The 18,975-nt window shown below is 44.0% G+C and overlaps 1 protein-coding gene across 1 annotated transcript in view; it reads left to right on the plus strand.

Annotated features, from left to right (window-relative positions):
* The first annotated feature begins 1,929 nt into the window (after positions 1-1,929).
* Positions 1,930-18,975, plus strand: part of plxna3 (plexin A3) — a 144,981-nt gene continuing 127,935 nt past the window's right edge. Inside the window, exon 1 of the mRNA XM_042224441.1 lies at positions 1,930-2,221. The gene's annotated coding sequence lies outside the window, so the exon portion shown is untranslated. The remainder of the gene's footprint in view (positions 2,222-18,975) is intronic.

Here is an 18,975-nt window from a genome sequence, read left to right on the forward strand (position 1 = left end):
TGATTCCTGTTGCATGCATAAAGGCCATGCAGCGTAACGCTCAGGCGCTGCCAGCTGTGGCGACGCCTGTGGTAAGGCAGCAGCTGAAAGTAGCTTACTTTAAAAGACTTAAAATATCTATAAAGAGACAGAAATCAGCAGAAGCAACTTAAAACAGCTAAACAGAGACTTTAATTAACGCTCTTGATTTAATTCTGTCTCCTCTGTGAGACTCTGGGGGGTCCTTTTCACACCTGTGCTCAGAGGCTTCATGATCACGTGTGATAGAGAAAAAGAAATCACACTAAGAGCTTAAAATACCATCTTATTTCTTTTCTCGCGAGTGTTTTTTTTTGATTTGGCAAAGATTTTACACCCTTCCTGACTCTACCTTCCTTATTTATCCGGCCTCGGGAGGAAACTAGCTTGTGGGTGACGATCCACGAGCAGCAGTGTGACTTCATGCTGAGAAAAAGCTCTACAGATGTGATTTTTGCTTTGAGGGTGTGTTGATGGAGTGTAGAGCTGGTCAGAAGAAGCTTTACTGTGTCTTTGTGGATTGAGAGAAAGATATGATATTGGTACCAAGAGAGGAAGTGTGGTGTTGCATGAGGAAATCAGGATGTGTATGAGGACAGGGAGACTGTGGTGAGCTGTGAGAGGTAGGAGTGGCATATGGGCTCAAGGTGGGGGTGGGTTTACATCAGGGATGGGCTTTGAGCCCCTTCTTGTTTGGGGTGGTGATGGACAGGATGACAGATGATATCAGGAAGGAGTCTCTGTGGACGATCGTGTTTGCAGATGACTCTGTGATCTGTGGTGAGAATATGGAGCAGGTGGAGGAGAGGCTGGAGATGTGGAGGCATGAACTGAAGAGAAGAGCAGAAGCAACACAGATACATGTGTTTACATATCCGGGATTGCCCATCCAAAGCTGGGGGGGGTGAGAAAGCAGGCAGGGTGGAGATGAGTGTCAGGGGTGATTTTGACACAAGAGTGAAAGCGTAGTGAGACCTGGTTGGGAGAACAGAATTAGAAAAGAAAGAATCTGAGGGACAGGTTAGACAAAGACAGGTTGGACATGTGTGAGGAGGGAAGACCGATGTGCTGGACAAAGTTCGTTGAAGGCAGGAAGGAAAAGGAAGACCACAGAGACGATTCCTGGTGGTGAAGGAGGACACGCAGAGGTTGGTGTGGCAGACATGAGCTAGAGGCAGGTGATCTGCTGTGCCGGGCTTTACAGGGTTAAACTTTTTTATTGTTATTTTTCAGTATCTCTCGATGACTCAACACCTGTTGGGAGACGCAGCAGCAATTTTATCATCAGGCACAATGAAATCTCCTGAATGTGTTGCTCAGTTTGTGCGTCTCTCTCTCCATCAGATCGCTCTGCTTCGGTTTCTTCTCACTGCTCTGCTTCTTCCCTCCCTCATTCACACGTCTCAGTTTCTCATTTGTGTTTCTTTATCCCTCACGTCTCCATGTGTCTTTACACCATCTCTCTTCACTCCCCCATCCCCCCTTTATTTTGATATGCATCTCCTCACCCCCTCTTTCTCTCTCTTATACATTTGCAGGCTATACATTTCCACCGCACCTCTCTATAGGGCTCTCTCTCACACACAGCACTTATATGTCTCTCTCTCAGTTTCTCTCTCCACATCTGGTTTTGGGAGGAGAAAAACAGCAGATTAAGGAGTTGGACTGAACCATGAGAGGCTTTTCGGAGGGGGTACAACAGCTGGTTTTCAATTAAAAAGACAGCGCGCTCACTGTCCCATTCCTCTCAACGATGCTCGTTTCCTCTCCGCGTTAGCAAACGTCCTCAGAGGAGCACCGAGCCTTTGATAAGCCGATTAATCTATCGATAATTGGTTTAAATGACCGCTTCTAATTGGCCGTATCCCCTCCCAGCTCAGCGCAGAGTGGTACGCTCCAGCTGGGGGGCTGTCTGTGGTGGAGTAGGGGCAGACCGAGCCGAGCCAAGCCGAGGCAGGCTGTGTGTGAATGGGAGACCTCGCCGCGCTCCTGCGCTCTGTGATCTCTGCTCTCTGGATTATTCCTCACTTTTTAAAAACCCGCAGGATTTTGTGGTGACCTGTGCGGGCTCCTCTTGCTGCCTCCAGCTGAGCTCACCTCACTCAGGTTTTATGTGAGGAGAAGAAGAAGAAAGGCAGCAGAAGCGCGTGGGACTGTGTGGATTTAAATAACTGATCGGACTTTTCTGCGCGTCCCCGTGCAGGTAGGTCTGAGGGGTTCCGGAGGGGGTAGGTGGTGTTTGGAGGTGGAGAGGCCGGTGATGTTCTCCGGGTCCGGGTGGCAGATATGGGGGTATCGGGGTGGTGGCGGTTGTGGAGAGGGGTGTATGAGTGTGTGGATGTTTCAGGGGGAAAACGCCTCGCTTGCCCTCCGCATCACCGCTCATCAGCTGCTCCTGCTGCCTGCTTTTCCCCCCTTTCTTTATTTTTTACGCGTGGAAATTTCCTCCTTCTCAATGCTGCGAGTGGGGATGAAGGAGTGGGACTTGGGGGTTGGTTGATACCACAGGTAGGGGCTGCTTTCGCCCTCGGGGTTCGGCCTGCGTTACGGCACCAAGCGGACCGCTTCCCTCTGCGTTTTTCCTCCATTTTAAAGTGCGGAGTTCGGTGCGTAAAAGAGGCGATTTTGAGCTGCAAGTGTGTGTTTTTCTGTGTGTGGTGAAGGGGAGAGTGGTGGGGGAGGCTGAGGAGGAGGAGGAGGAGGGGGTCTGGGAGGTAGCACAGCTCCAGACGCCGATCCATTAAGGAAGAACAAAGGGGGGGAAGGCGGCAGAAAAACGTTCAAAACCGCAGCCGAAACCCCGGAAACGCGTCCGATGGTCGCCCCGAACTCTGCGGACGAACCGCCGGCTGCTGCCGAGATCCACGCACCAAATTCGGATTTGTGTTTTTCTGAATCCGCCTTCATCCGACTGCCCATGTGCCGAAGAGCAGCCTCGATCTTCTGGATCAGCCCCCAGCTCTGCTCACGGAACCGAGACCGGCACATTTCTGATCCCGGTTCGGCGAGTTCAGGGTCGGGATTTATTTCAGAGCCGCGATCGTGATGATCTCATTGTGATCGATGTTCTTCCTGACACACTCAAGTCCCACCAGGCTGAAGGTTATCAATCAGAATCCCGACCGAACAGACCGCGCTGATCCTCAAGTAACGTTTGGATCACAGTCCCGGTAAAGGATTGCTGATGTGTTTACAAGTCGATCAATGATGTGATCAGTTTAACAACAAACAGTCCAAATCAGGTTTTCAGGACCAAACGGCCCCAAATAGCGAAAAAATGAGTCGATAACAAAAAGAATCAGCTATTAAAAACGGATTAAAACATAAATTTGCTGCAGAAGAAGAAGAAGAGAAATCAACCTGCACATCAATAATCACACGATCAATAAGTGATGTGATGGGCTGTATGATAATGACTGATTGAATGTAAATGGTGCCAGGAGTAGCAGCAAGTCTCCCCCACATGTGTCCTTACCAAACAGATGTTCAACTAAACACTGATCCTGTGATCAATAATCTGATCGATGGCACGGGTCAGATTCAGATCAATAATAAAGGAGACAAATTTGAGATTAAATAATGACTCCAAACCTACGTGAAGAAAAGTGCAAAAGTTGATCAGAGATGACGGTGGATTGAGCGCTTTGATCATCAGTTAATCGCATTGATTGATCATTTTAAGCAAACAAACACAAAGAGCTTCTGTTTGAACCGTCGTTCAAGAAGTCGTCTCAGGAGTTTCTTCAGTTTTATGGTGTGTTTTTTCTAACATGTTCCCCATTTCACCAGGACAACAACCAGTTGATTAACCAATATCCCAGATAAACGCATTATCTGCAAAGAGTGAGCTTCAGAAACTTTTCCAGAGAGACATGGATCAGATAACGGCAGCGCACAGAAAATCAAATGGAGATCTCAAATGAATCGTATGAAAAAGTTACGTTTGAATCAAATATAAAAAGTAACGAGAAAAAAACCCGCTTTAAAGTCCAAACAGCAGATGAATAAAAGCCAAGAAGGTGATGATGACCGCAGCGTGTCCCAGAGTTGGAGATTTTCCATAAATCTGGTCAGAGCTGTAACGACTAGTCCATAAATTTTTAAGGTAATTGGAAAAGAAATGAATCTCCGGTTGTTTTGGTAACAGATTTGACATTTTAAGTTTAAAAAAAGTCACGGTTCCATTTGCAGTTTGACTCAAATTAGTGTATTAGTCCTGCCAGGGCTTCAGTCTGCTGGTCCCTCATTATTCCTTCATTACTCTAGACTTAATATGTTTTCCAATGGAGATCTGCATTGACTTTTTCTATGATTTGGAATCTGGCACTTTGGTCTAGAACCAAGATGAGATGTTTGGTATCAGAACCAATTTTTGTGAGTTAAAAAAATATATTTGATTTCAATATTTCATCTGATTGTGTACACGGGTCACATTTATCTGCTTTTCCATTCACACTATTTGGAATTTTAAGGAATGGAACTGTTTCACTTCACACTGTTTGTCTACATTGTGTGAAACAGCTGTGTTGCCAGTGGTGTTGCAGCAACGTGTTCCCCTCCAGTCCAGCAGGTGGCAGTAATCAGGATTGGATTGCTTTTTGCAGATGAGCTCATTGAGCCAGTGCTGGAAAATAGACCCTGTGCACGAGAAAATGCTAACTTCCTGGTTTGAGACCGGATGTGGGGTTGTACATTTCCGGTAGCTTTACTTTGCGGTCAATCGCTACTGCGAAGATATACTCGAAAACGGAAAGATCGCGTTAAGTTACAAAGAGCAGAAGGTGGGAACACTCACCGCTGCTGTGTCATAAAAAAATCTAATGATCAATTTTGACGTTTGAAGCGTGTAGATCGATCAGTTGTTTACATCACTCAACACAAGCAGAACTGCATCACTGCAGCAGAAGACACATCGTCCACATTCAGAAGCACATCTCTGTATAGTGACTGGTCTCATGATTTAAACAGGCAAATGTTCAGCATTCAGACTACAGGTGAAGAATAGGCAAACCAGATGTTTCCCCGTTATGTTGATATCAGCTCGTCAAGTACACACCTACACAGCATGTTAACAAACCGTGAAAAAAGCCACACAAAAAATGAATGATTGCTGGTAACGGTTTCTATACATTAGTATTTACGAAGGTATGTTGTGACTTACCTTCAAAATTACAGCGGTCCCTCGCTATAACGCGGTTCACCTTTCACCTCGCTGTTTCGCAGATTTTTTAGTGCAAGTTTGCTTATTTTTACGTCACATTGTGTCCTGCGTCCTGATCGCTGCAGACGATCTCCTCTGTGACGTCTCTCCTGTACAGAATCGCTGCATCGATGCTAGCAGTGTGACTCTGAAGTGCAGTACTGTATGTCCACGATGTCCACGAATCGTTTTGCACCGTCAAAAAATAAAATTGGCTACTTGATTTCACCTCTCGCTGGTTATTTTTAGAACCTAACACCTGCGATAAACGAGTAACCGCTGAGAAATATAACATTTGAATCCAGTTTCTCTTTTGCTCTGAGGCGCGGGGAAAAAATATCAACAAGTCGATGAACATCATTTACAGATATATTGGGTAAATGCCTGAGACATCTATAGAAATGTAAATCGCCGCTTGATTCATTCATTTGCTTAACTTGTTTTGGGCCGTAAACAAGGCGCGAATAGGACACCGGAAACAAAGCTCCCCACAGGAGTTTCCGCGCTGGAAGTAGCATATGCTAACGTGCACATAGTCTATAGACTAGCAGTGACAGAAAACCGGATTCCCGACTGCTCTGAACATTGTACTCGTTGATTTTTCATTACATGCTCATGAAGAACGGGTGCAGCCCCTCAGCTGGCTTTTGGAAGTTGACCAATCAGAAGAAACTGGGCTTTTAGAATGGAGGGGAGGTTAAAAAGACAGGAATTAAACTGGCTGGCTATCTTGCTGCTGCTCCGATCTCAATCTCACTGTCTGAGTAGTTTCTGTAAAGTATTTTTCAGTTGTTTTCAAAAATGGTCCTCTGAGAAACATCACTCAGCTGATCTCCATCATCACGCTCTATTCACCAAATGCTCACAGCTGCCCAACCCAACGAAGGACCTCAATAAGAACTGATGATGAATTTTAAGTACTGGAGTAATCACTAAGTTAAAGCACTTGTTAGCATGTTACTGTGGCCAGAAGCAGCAATGATGAATCTAGAAGCGAGGAGGAAGCTGCAAAGGTAAAAGAAGAACGCACAGCTTAGCTCAGAGAGTAGATATGACTGTGTAAACCACAGGAACACACAAAGAAGTTCTAAAACATAAACGTGGATCAGATCCATGTGCCTATCGCACTTCACTTAGTTCAGCAGAACTAGTGACATTCCCATCAGCCTCAGCTCCACTTTATGTTTAGCGCCATTTTACAGATGTCCTCCATTTTTTTAATCTATATGCAGCCTGTAGTTTTACTCGCCATCCAAATAACTCCAAACTCTTGCTCTCTATCAAACAGTGACTCACTGCAGCGCTGGACAAACGTCTATGTCTACTTGTGAAAGACGTTCATGTTGAGGCAGGTGGGGATTTTAATGATTCCTGCAGCTGCTTTCACTCACAGAGGGGCGGGAAACATGCCTCTTTGGAGCAAAACAAATGACTTTAAAACGAGGCAAAGACACCACGGAGTAAATCAGACTGTTATAACTCGCTATTGCAGCTCATTAATTCTTGTTCTCAGGCTTTTTGAGATGAAACACTTTTTAAAATAAACACTGGGCTGGAACAGCTCGAATTATTTGATTAGACTCTTTAGCTCGTCACTGAAATCAGCTTTTATTGTGCTTAAAGCAGATTCTGTGTAACAAATAAAACTTTTTTAGCTGAGTTATTTGGTGTAAAATGAGAAAACATGGGACAACATCCTGGTGTTCAAGGTGATGGTCCAGTATCAACATGAAGCTTAACAAAAAACAAGCCAACAACTAATTGTTGTGGCATGTTTTGTGCAAAAAGACTTAATTGTGTATTCATTTAGTAAAAATCACTCTAAATGCCACTCTGCTCTTAATAATACAGCCCAGTACTGTGAGCTGAGTCATAGTTTTGGGATGGTAATGATATAAAATGTCCGAAAGGCACCAAATGTTTGTTTTTCCTGAATCATTCACACAAAATGCGGAAGCAGAAACATTGGAAGTAAAACTTTAATGTTCCTTACAGGTGCGTGTAGATGGAGCACAGCTGGATGCAGCTGCACGAATGCCAAACGACTCCAGATCCTCTGGAGGAAGCGTGCTTTTCACATTTTGCTCGGCCTCTCTGTTACTGTAACGTCCTCTTTGTGATTGTAATACATCTCGTAAAGTTACAGTTTTCCTGCTGTGAAGCTGCAACATGTTTCCAGACCGAGCTCCACTTTCCTGCCTGCTGCTTTATCTCGGCATCACTTTTTCCATTTGTGTGTGTGTGTGTGTGTGTGTGTGTGTGTGTGTGTGTCCAGTCAGCAGGCACCTCTGGAGCTAATCTACCTTCGCTTTGGGACACAGTTCAGCTCCAGAGGGAGTTGAACTACCAACCCTGGAGCCTATAAGACACGCACAGAGTGCAGTACAAATGTGTGTGCGCTTTTGAAAGTCCATAGCAGGTTTCATTTTCAAGTTGGCGTCTCAGGAATGCAATAGGAGATGATATGTTGGACTTGTTACAATTTTTATCTGGTTAGTTAACATCATGTTCATTTTTTTCCACTGAGATAATATTTTCATGCAAAAAATAAGGTTTCGATGTTCACTCATGAGGAGGTCTGCTGCCCTAACTGCTCTGAAATGATTACATGTTGTTCCATGCTGCAACATGCCAGCTGTACCCGGATCAGTTTGCACTGGAGATAATTTTTGTTCATTTATTTAAAGGTTTGTTTTTGTAATTCCTCTCAGTCAGGTTTAGATAAAAACGTCCAACACCAGGGGGCGGTGTTTTCAGACGTACGCTGATCTTTTTAACGTTTCTTTATTATTTTTTTACTCTAATTTCCTCATCAGGTTTGTCTTTTGGGGGCTCCAGTTAGGGCTGGGCGATATGGCCTTTGAAGCATGTGCGGTAACGATATATATCGCGATATATTCTTTTCTTCTGTATAACGTATTTTCCACACTATAAGGCGCACTTAAAATCCTTTAATTTTCTGAAAAATCGAGAGTGTGCCTTATGTAGGAATTCTGGTTGTGCTTACTGACCTCGAACTGATTTGGGCAGAAATCTGTTAAAAAATGTTTTAGTACAACTTTGGTAAGCAGCACTGCTCGATGGATTGTCAGAGCATTACGGCTGCCGTAGTGAGGAGCTTCGCGGAGTAATCTGGGTCCAAAACTCCGTCCGCTTCAGGTCCCAAAGTCAAACGAACACTGAGAGTTAAAACGGTCTAAATTCTTTAATCTTTAATTAAATGATCAGCATTGCTGCTTTATCAGGTGTAACAATTAAGTTTAACATCCAGGCATCCATGAAAACAGAAGTTATTAAATTTAACGGAGTTAGAAGTTAACAGGAAGTTAGCTCGCTAGTTTCCGCCTAAACATTTCATACCATGTTCTGAGTGAGAGATTTTTGAAACTAATTCAAACGTACAGCTCTGCTACCACTTCCAATATAAATGAAGACCGAAAATTAAACAGCAGTGGCGTTTGCAGGGTTACTGAAGTTGGACTACCTGGTATATAATGTTGTGCTACGTGATTGCTAGCGACACAGCTATGTTAGCATAACATAGCACAGTGAAGCTGGAGGATGAAGCCAACTTTTTTCCACTCAATAAAAGTTAACGTGAGGGATTCTGGTGGTCAGGGACAAATGCAATCGCATAGCAGGATGCTGTACACGGGCCAAACTTCAGTCAGGAGAACAACTGAGAGCATTCATCCACAATACGAGGTTAGTCATTAATATAATGCAACAACATGGGACTAGAACAGCTGTGAGAGAATTCAACATTAATGAATCAATGTTACGGAAGTGGAGGAAGCGCAGTTTTTGGCTTTCCCCATATTTCAAAAGTGCTTCATCTCTTTGCTATGACTGTCGCCCAAAATAATTTGCAGATGATAATAGTTTTAGCCACTGCGAAACAGGTGCAGCTTGATGACATCATCAACATGCACTGTCGCGATAGAGTGGTATAGTCAAAATCTCTATCACTGGCCAAATTTATATAGTTTCTATCGTATATCGTTTATATTGCCCACCCCTAGCTCCAGTTATAAGTAAGAAAGTGCTGTTAATGACTTGCTGGGCTGACCTGCTGTGCCACCTTATGGTAGCAACCGGTATTACACAAAAGTACAGCCAGGCCCAAGTTCAGCTTTAGCTGATAGCGCTTCATCACCACACACAGATGTCATTGTTTCTTCACATAGTGATTACAGCGTTAGTTACATTTGGAAGGTTTTACACTATTTTCAAACACGGCGCTACCACTCTTGACTGGCATCTAATCTCATCATGCCAGTCATGCTTTACTGGACAGATGTTTTCAGTTTTTAATGTTTTATGACTGGCAAACAGCTTCTAGGTGTGTTATTGGCAGAGTTATGGTTTTGCATCTTACCTGGAAAGATGCATCCTTCAAAAACAGAAACCGTTACAAAATTTATGATTGAATGACAACTTGAACATCTGAAAATCATTCCTAAAAAGCAAATGCAGTTACTTCCTAAAGGGATTATTTAAGTAAACTACTCATGACTTTATCTTCTGCAAATATTTTATTTACAAAGTCATAAAGCATAAAGCTGGGTCTTCACAGAGACTCTTATCCCGTGGTTCGAAGGACTCCAACTCCACCCTTTTGGACTGCAGCCACTGATCATGGTCTTTGTCCTGCTTGCACAGTTCTCCACCTGCTGAGGGTTCTCCTTGGAGTGGAGCTCCAGCTCACAGCGGAAGGAGCGGAAGGAGGACTTCTCCCATCAGCTGCAGTAGAAAGGGTGGAGCTGGAGTCCATGGAGGATTGCTACAACAGTGAACTAAGCTGTGACCAAGTCATCTACTGATAAATTAATCAGAGGTGGCGATTCGCTGCAAACATAGTAAACTGGTAAAAGTCTCAGTCTGAGGGGCTGGTTTGACTCGTTTCGTGGATAAACTGCATAATTTCTGTTATTCTAACATTTTTAAGGCAAAACATTTAATCGATTAACTGAAGAAATAACTTGCCATCTTAGTGATGTTGATTCTGGCTGCTGGCCTAAAATCACTGTTCAAGTGAAGAGGTCAGAGGTCACAGCTGTCTGCCTCCGCAGGAGGACTGCTTTCGGTCTGGCTCGTTCACGCAGTATTTAGTCATGATTAAATCTGTTTGAAAGGACGTCACAGACAGAGTGAACATCCGCACGGCTGCCTTTAAACGTGTTTGCGGCAAGTCGTGTTTTGCATCGGTCGTCTCACGTTCTTTGTGGAAACATTTGCGTCTGTCTGTTTGGTTGAGCTCCCAGTTACTGGCTGCAATCTGCAGTCATTTGTTGTCCAGTGTTTGAGTGCTGCCATAGCCGTGGAGTGGAATGAAGACGGACGCTGAGTCGGCACTTCATTAAAAAAGCGTAAATATTTGGATCGTTACTTGACGCGCAGCTGTAGTCCTTCAGGTGAAGGGCTGTTGTTATCCTGCTATTGGAAATCCATCAGTGTGTCTTATTATGGAGCATTGATTTGATATGAGTATGTCTGTGTGTGTGTATTTGACCTCTTGTGCGTTCTTAATTATCCTTTTGTCGAAATCAGGTCACAGTGTCACCTGCAGCGGCGTGTTTTTGTGTGTGTTAGACATCAGAGCGGGCAGACGTGTGCAAATTAATCCAGAGCGCTTTGTCTGTAACACACGCCATTGTTTGTTAATGTACAATTTGAGTCTAAAAACTCGCACTCTGTCACATTGAGTCATTGGCAGAGTCAGCGCTGAGAGAACGCTGAGTCAGCAGAGCGAGACGGACCCTGATATGATATTTCTGCCGGCAGCGTTTCACCTCTGACTCTGTCTGTGAAGACGTTTTACAGCCAGACCAGCCGGTCCTGCTGCTGCGATGACGTCATCTTTCTGTGCACCAGCGTGTACTTCAAACTGATTTTATCTGAAACCTCAGTTTCAGATCCTCCCCAGTACCCATCCTAATGAGATAAACATATCAAAGTTAGTCGGCCTCTTATGTTCCAGTCATGGATGCTCATACTAAGCATGACCAGAGTCTCAAATAAATGAGATCAGTGTACGTACGTGTAATCCCAGAATGTTCTTACTGCTGTTACCAAGAGCTTTTTTCTATTCTTGGGAATATATGATGTCATAGATAGAGGATTTCCTTATCATCGTCATCTCAGCACAGTGGCCCCGCCCACCTGCTGTTCAAACCTTCTGTTTAGGTGAAGGTTGGCTTAAAGGGACGGCAGAGCTGCTAATCTCATTGTACTGAAGCTGGTGTTAAATAGCTAAAATGTATTTTTACACCTTTTTCTTGACAAAAACTAAATAAAAATTTTTTAGTTTTCACAAATATGTATGTTAACACATATAATTAAGTCCATCAAGGATTTTTAACAGTGAGGGCATGACGGTGCACTTTTAGTCCCGCCCCCTCACAGCTACAATACCGTGGGTTTGAATCCAGTGGCCTGCTGGGGCCTTTCTGTGTGCAGTGGGTACGTTCCCCCCGTGTATGCATGAACTCCAGCTTCCTCCCACAGTCCAAAGACGTACGCATCAGGTTATTTGGTGATTCTAAATTGGTTGTAGGTGTGAAACTGAGAGTGAATGGTTGTCTTTTATTCTGTCTCAGCCTTGTGGCAGACTGGCAGCCTATCAGGATGTGCCCTGCCTCTCGCCTTGTGACAGCACAGTCATAACTCTGAAGTGGAAAAGAGGTGGATGGATTTTAAACTCACTCCCACAAAGGATAAGAAGTCAGAAGCAAACGCACAACAGAAGCTTCCGTGTGTGTAAATAGGGAACTCGTTGAAGTGCCTATAGGATTTCTTTGTGGCTTGCTTCATGCCTTAAACCAAAATAAATGCTGTATAGGGTCCCATTCATGCTGGAGTGCCTCCTGTGGAACAGGAAGTCCACAGAATGGCAGTTCTTGAAGTAGCGGTGTTGTTTGGGGAGGGCGACCGAAAGCTAGAGAAGCTGAAATGGCTTGTTGCAGACAGAGGATGGATTCAGGAGCAGCAGAGCGGTGTAGGATGAAGAAAGGCTGCTTTGAACTGCTGCAGCAGAGTCGAAGAATAAAACACACGGAGCCTTTTTAAAGTGTCGAAGGAAAAAAAATACTTATGAAGTCGTAAAAGTCTGATGCATTATTCATGAATTTGTTAGATTATCAGTCCTGATGCACTGGCAGCATTTCATGCAGCAGGTGTATTTTAACTGCTTTATAATCAGTTAGTTAGTTTAGTCCAAGGTTTTACAGCCTCAGGGCCGGCTCAGTGTTGACTTTGGCTCCTGGAGTCGATTCACTTTTCCTCACATAGCGTTTAGCACCTCTCCGCTGAAGAGCAGCAGCTTGCTCACTGAAATCCTGTTTCCTGTCTGTTTGAACACGGACGTGAACGCAGCCACGATTTAAACAGAGCAGTTCACTTGTTTCTGGAACCGTCTCACTCCTTCGGACGGCAACGTGAAAGATTTACGACAGAAACGTTAACGTCACCTGACGACGAGCCACCGGCCATCCCCGCTGCTGCCTGCGCCTGTTTTTAATGCTGATTGTCTAATATTTTGTGGTAATGTGTAGATGAGTGTAGTTAGTTCATCAGTTTCCTCCTAGAGCCATCAGCTTCATTAGAGACGGATGCTAAGAGCTTCTTTTTGTGCAGCAGTTCAGACAAATGTGCTGAGGACGAGGAGGAAGCTGCAGGCTGTGATTTCACAAACGCTGCAGACGCATTAAACACAAATTACTTTAATTGTTAGTCATCATGCTGTTTGAAAATGTTCATAAACATTTTTATCATAGTTTTTATTGACCAAAGTCTCTCAATTCCACAGCCTAACTGGAACAACAGGGATAGATTTTCTCTAATTAGTCTGCAACTAGTGCAAAGTGACCCTGTCAGTGAGCTCTGCACAAGTTTGATGGTTTGTACAATAACTTCATGAGCTATTCATGATCTCATGCTCCGTTTTGAAGGCTTGAAGTATAAACTTGTGCTCGGCCTCTTTGTGTCGTGTCAGCTTTTCAACAGCTGAGAAGAACATTTATTTGTCTTGATAAAAAGAAGCGAACCTGCAGCTGAACGGTGTTAAAATACGTGTCGGTCTCTAATCTGCTCGCGAGGAATTTAGTTTATATAAGAAGTACACACCCTGTTCTAATCAATGAATTGTAAATCTAAACTGTGTTTGAATAAAGGAGCCGTTGTCCACACCGGGCTAAATCCGATTGCCAAACATTGGAATATTTGGAGTATTTGTGTTTGTCACATCTGGTCTTTCACCATCAGGAGGGTTTCACTTCACTTCATTTCACTGCTATCAGATCTGACACAACAAGGCGCGATTCATAGGCAGCCTCTTATCCGATGTGATGGCTTCACCAGTCTAAAACACATACTGGTGTCCTTGTTAGAACCTCGTGTTCCCAGACCCGCAAACATTCAACCTGAACCCGATCCTTCCCTAAACTCTGAAACCATTTAAATAGTGCCCACTTTCCACTCGTGCCCTGATGACAGGACTAAAATGGACAAGGGTCCTCACAAAGCTAGGCACACAAGTACAAACGCACACTCTCAGGATGAGCTGAGGAACAGGCAGGAAACAATCAGCTGAGGCTATTGGTTTCCTCCCTCGATGCCTCCTGACCTCTAGCAGCTGGATGTGTGCGGTCATGTGTGATTTGGCCTTAGAGAGGCCAGGGTCAAAGACATAAATGTGACTTTCTGTCTGTGTGTGTGTGTGTGTGTTTGTAGCCGTATGTACATTTACTCATGTTCTTTACTTAAGTCCTAATGACCTTTTCGTGTTTCTCTTTCACATTTAGCTTCAGCTGCATTTGTCCGACTGCTTCTACTCTCCAAACCATCTCACACTGATGCATTTAAAACAGAGTGAAACACTCAAAACAAGCAGAAGTGAAAGTGAGAAATTAAAGTGTTTTGAGCAGTTCTCGTGTAAAAATGTTCCACATTATGATTTCAACATCTCATGTGTTCATTTCCAGTTTTGATAAGTTTCACACAGTTGTGAAAGAGGCTCTTTGAACTCTTGGAAGCTGATTCAGGTTAAAAAAATGTACAAAAATTTTAAAGGAACAAAAACAAAACCCAGAAGAAGACAGCTGCCGTTCCTCTTGTTGTCACCCTGAACTCTCTAAAGCCAGTCTTTCTTGTAACTGTTTCAGTCTTCAGTTCTTCAGGTTTCTCGAAGGATCCCGCGCTGCTTCGATAGTTTTGAGGTCAGGGCTCTGGGGAGGCCAGTCCACACCGTGCTTTTTACTGCACCAGCAGTGCGTTTGGATCGTTACATTTCTGAAAAACGAAGCTGCTCCCAGTCAGATGTTTTGCACGTGGTGGTTCAAAATCAACTAAAAATGTTCACATTTAGATTCTTCCCTCCGTCAGACGTGTTGCTGCTTATCAAATTAACGGTTCTGCAGTTGTTGTCATCGCTACACCTGTCTGTGAAGGATGGTGTGAATTAGAAGTGAGAGTCAAATTCCTGCATTGTGTTCGAACTTTCACTGAACTGCTGCAACATCCTGCATGTTTCTGTGCATTCCTGTGAATCTTTGAATCATTGGAGTCCAAGGTTAAATACAACTGTGTGTGCGCACGAGTGATTTCACATCCCGTGTGTGGAGGGGGGGCATCGCTCTGCAGCTGCCGAGTCTTAGAAATGTTTTATGAACCAACAGGGACGGTGTGTGTGTGTGTGCGTGCATTCAGGGTGGTGTCCAACAGTCAACATTACGGCTCTTTCAGGCCATTAAAGGAGCATAACACTGTTTTGCCTCCTGATTGAGCACAAATCACAGAGTTTCCACTCCTGTGATGTTTTTCCAGGACTTTTCAGATCGATTTCTCGGAAACGTATAAACCCAGATACAAATGCTTCATAGGACTGTAAAGTAAAGGCTTTTATTTCATCAGTTTCTTCTCTTATCGTCTGTTTAGACTCGAACACGAACTCCTTGGCGCTTGTCGTCTCTGTTTTGGTTCTTTTAAGCCATTAAAAGTGAGCTAAAGTGTCCCTGAGCTCCAACACTGATGTTATCCTGACAAATATTTAGGTCCGGTGTTCGCAACACGTCGAGATAAGCTGCGGAGGGCTGAGTGGGCCTCTGATGTTCAGATTCGCCGCGTGTTGTGATCCGCAGATCTTCTTGTGACAAATTGTAATTCCTGTAAAGTCGGATGTGAACAAAGGTTCGTGTTTAGGTGTGTTACAAGCGTGAAAGCGGCAGACATGATGGCACCTCTGTGCACGAGTGAAAGGGTTATTCTTGGGTATATGAGACATGAAGAACAGGTTTTATCAGCAAGAAAGCTGCGATAACATCACAACTGTACTCATATTTATCTGTTGGGCTGATTTTCTAATCTGCACCTGGTTACCGAGCTCGCCGTTGGAGCAGCTGGCAGTCGGGTTTAAGTTGCAGTCCTATTTTAAACCTCGCTCCCCGTGCGCTCTGCAGAGAAGGGCTGGAACGCGTAAAAGCATTCTTCTTCCTCCTCTCGCTGCAAAACGAGACACTTAAACGCATAAACTGCCCACTTTTGAAAATGCATTAGTTGCTAAGTTACAGCACCTTTAAATGAGGATGTTTTGAAATCAGAAAACGGACAGAAGAAGCATGCAGAAGCTGCAGAGAAACAGATCCAGCGCTTTCTCCATTTTCACTTTCCTTTTCTTCCTCGCTCTTGTGTTTGTGTATTTTGGTTTGAAATGATGCTGTTACAGCAGCGAATGCTCGTATTAAGAGCTGGCAGTGTTTAAATAAAGAGGTGAGCATGTAAAGCCTGTGAGCTCAAAGCTCGAGCCTCAGACTGCTCGTTTGTGTGTACTTGCATTAGTTTCTTTCTTCTTTACTTAACGCTGAACTTAAAGTACATTTATTCTGCTCATTTCCAGCTCCGTGTTTTTTATTCTCGGACTCCACTGGAGTAGATTTACATCATTCTCCGTTCAGCGTCGGCCTTGATGCAGCCCTGCAGTTCATCCTTTGAAACGAGTCTTTATGTTTTCAGTTTTAGCTCTTCTTTTTTTTTCTTTTTAAATCTCCTCTTTAAGGTGACCTTCCTTGAAGCCCACAATTTTCCCAGATTACCTGTCGCTCTCCTGGCTTCAGCAGACAGAACCAAGTGCATCCTGCTTTTAAAGGGGAAAAAACAACTATAATAATCAACCATGGCTAGAAAATCTTCACTGGATTCTGTAATTCGAACAATATTTTTCTACATTTTTTTCCAGTTACATTAAAAAATAGTAATTGGGAAAAGTAGATTTCTCCTTCTTGGTTAAAAATGGTATTTTTTTTTCATATCCATCCGTGCATGTTTCAGCTCGTATGTGATCCGGACTGTGAGAGCGGATGGCACGAACATTTGCAGCAACAAAGATTACAGCAGGACGTCTTTGTTGGCTAATTATTACGCTCATTAGCCGCTTATTGTGGGACATAATTGTGGATTTTGTTTTTTAATCTCAAGCTGTGTCAAACGGTTCCTGTATGCAGGGCTGTATCAGGTGACCCCGAACCTTCCCTTAATTGCTGCTATAGGTTCAGGCTGCTGGGAAATTCCCATCATCCTCTGAGCACTTCTCCCCCCTCCTTTCACTGCTGCATGTCATGAACTTCTGTCTGTAGTTTGTGTTTTGTCCTTGTGTCTCTGTGCTCTCTTCTTCCTTCCACTCACCCACCCACCCCCACCCCACCTTCGGCTGTTCGCAGCACATGGCTGCCCGTCCCTGAACTTGGTTCTGCTGGAGGACTCTTCCTGTTAAAAGGGAGATCTTCACTGCATCCATGAACCATCTCTGAGGTCTTCCTCGTTCCCTCCTGCCTCGGAGCTCCAAGTTTCTCATCCTTTGCCCAATATAGCAACTATCCATCCTCTGCACATGTCCTGCTATTGAAATCTGAAAGCTTTGGTTCGTAGATTTAAAAAGATAGAATCCATCCATCGCCTGCTCATCCAGCTCAGGGTCACGGGAGGCTGGAGCCTATCCTAGCTGTTATACAGTGAAATCAGTAATAATTAACTGCAGTCACATTTTTCGGTTTTTGGAACATAAGGTGCTAAAAAAATAATAAACTCTCTCTGGTTCTTTGTGATTATTAAATATAGGAAGGCTTGTTTTTCTCTAATGAACCAACATCAGAGTTGGTAAATCTTTGTCTGTTCTTGTTTTCCATCGTTCTGACCTTGGAGTACAAGTCAGACGTTGTTGTTGAGCTGTTAATGACTGAAACAGCAGCAGACTTCAGCGTTCCCCCCTGCTCTGGACAGACTTCACAGGTTTGAAAGTAGCTGCTTTAGCATTCGCAGCATCAGGTAAATGGGGTTTATCAGATGCTAATGATCCCGGAGTTTAGGACAGAAAAGGTCTTCAGGTGTTGGAGTCACCTTGTTTATAGCCGGGTGGGGGGTGGGGTGTCCTGTACCATGCCACTGTTCCCATCTTGCAGCTCATTAATGTCACAGTATTCACACTATCGATTCTTCACACTGTTTCTCAAACTTTTTAAATTACTGCCGGTTCTTTAACACATTTCTGATATGCTGTTGTTTGGAGGCTGTGATGTAAACAGCAGTGGTTAACAGGGGGAAATATTCTGAAATCACAAAGGCTCACTTTGGGGTTTTTAAAGCCTCCTTTTAACACGCAGCTGATTCTTTGTTCTATAGCAGGGGTAAGCAACTCCAGGCCTCGAGGGCTGGTGTCCTGCAGGTTTTAGATATCGCCCTGGGCCAACACACCTGAATCAAATGATTAGTTCATTACCAGGCCTCTGGAGAACTTCAGGAGGAGGTCATTTAGCCATTTGAATCAGCTGTGTTGGATCAAGGACACATCTAAACCCTCCAGGACACTGGCCCTCGAGGTGTGGAGTTGCCTACCTCTGTTCTATAGTATTAAACATCGACCCTACATTTCCAGGGATCCTCGGCTTCCGTAATATCAGTGTTCAGCACAGCAAAAAGGGAGTAAGTGCATGTAGTTGAATTTTCAAGGAGGCAAATCACCAAATATGTAAAAATAAAGACAAAACTCATTCAGAAATCCAGACCTGCCATTTAAAGGTGATCTTCTGCCCACTTTGGTTGTAACTTTGAGCTCTTGTTATGTTCCTATCATATTGAAGCGGTCTGCCTATTCCCCCATGACCTCTGGCCTTTTGTCTCCAAAACTTTGATGGCTGATCAGGTATTTGTGTTAAGTGTGCCTAATGAAGTGGCCTGTCACCCAATGATAAAGTGGACTCATACTGTTACATTTTATAAAGCGACTGTTTTAAAGATTCAAGTATGTTGAGGAAAAGATTGGGTGAAGTTGCAGGTATGTGTGTTCATGCAATGGTAACTTTATTACTATTGAACAGACACATTTCATACTGTTTATTTTTGCATTTAACATATTTACTGCATTTAGCTTTTTACTCTGTTTAACCTCCGTTCTCCGTTTCTGGTGCACGGCTGCGGATGATCGTCTGTTTGATTCTGGAGCAGGATGTTTTTGGCCTTTTCCCGTTGTAGCTGGGCTTCGGGGACTTTTTTCCCCTCCTGTGAAGATCCTAGCATCAACGTCCGCTTCTCTCATCTTTGTGACACTGCTTTCTGTTTCATCTGTTTCGTGTCTCGGGTCGGTGGGGAATCCATCCACTGCCTCTCTGACTTTTTGTCTGCTTGAAGTTACCTTAAAATGATCAGTTGTTCTTTTCCTACTTCCGTGGACTGAGTGCTGTCTAATGTTGATTCAGTGAAGCCGGCTCTTC

The sequence above is a fragment of the Haplochromis burtoni genome, unplaced genomic scaffold (genome assembly GCF_018398535.1).
Source record: "Haplochromis burtoni strain Fernald_Lab_line unplaced genomic scaffold, NCSU_Asbu1 Contig_138, whole genome shotgun sequence".
In the NCBI taxonomy this organism is placed as follows: Eukaryota; Metazoa; Chordata; class Actinopteri; order Cichliformes; family Cichlidae; genus Haplochromis; species Haplochromis burtoni.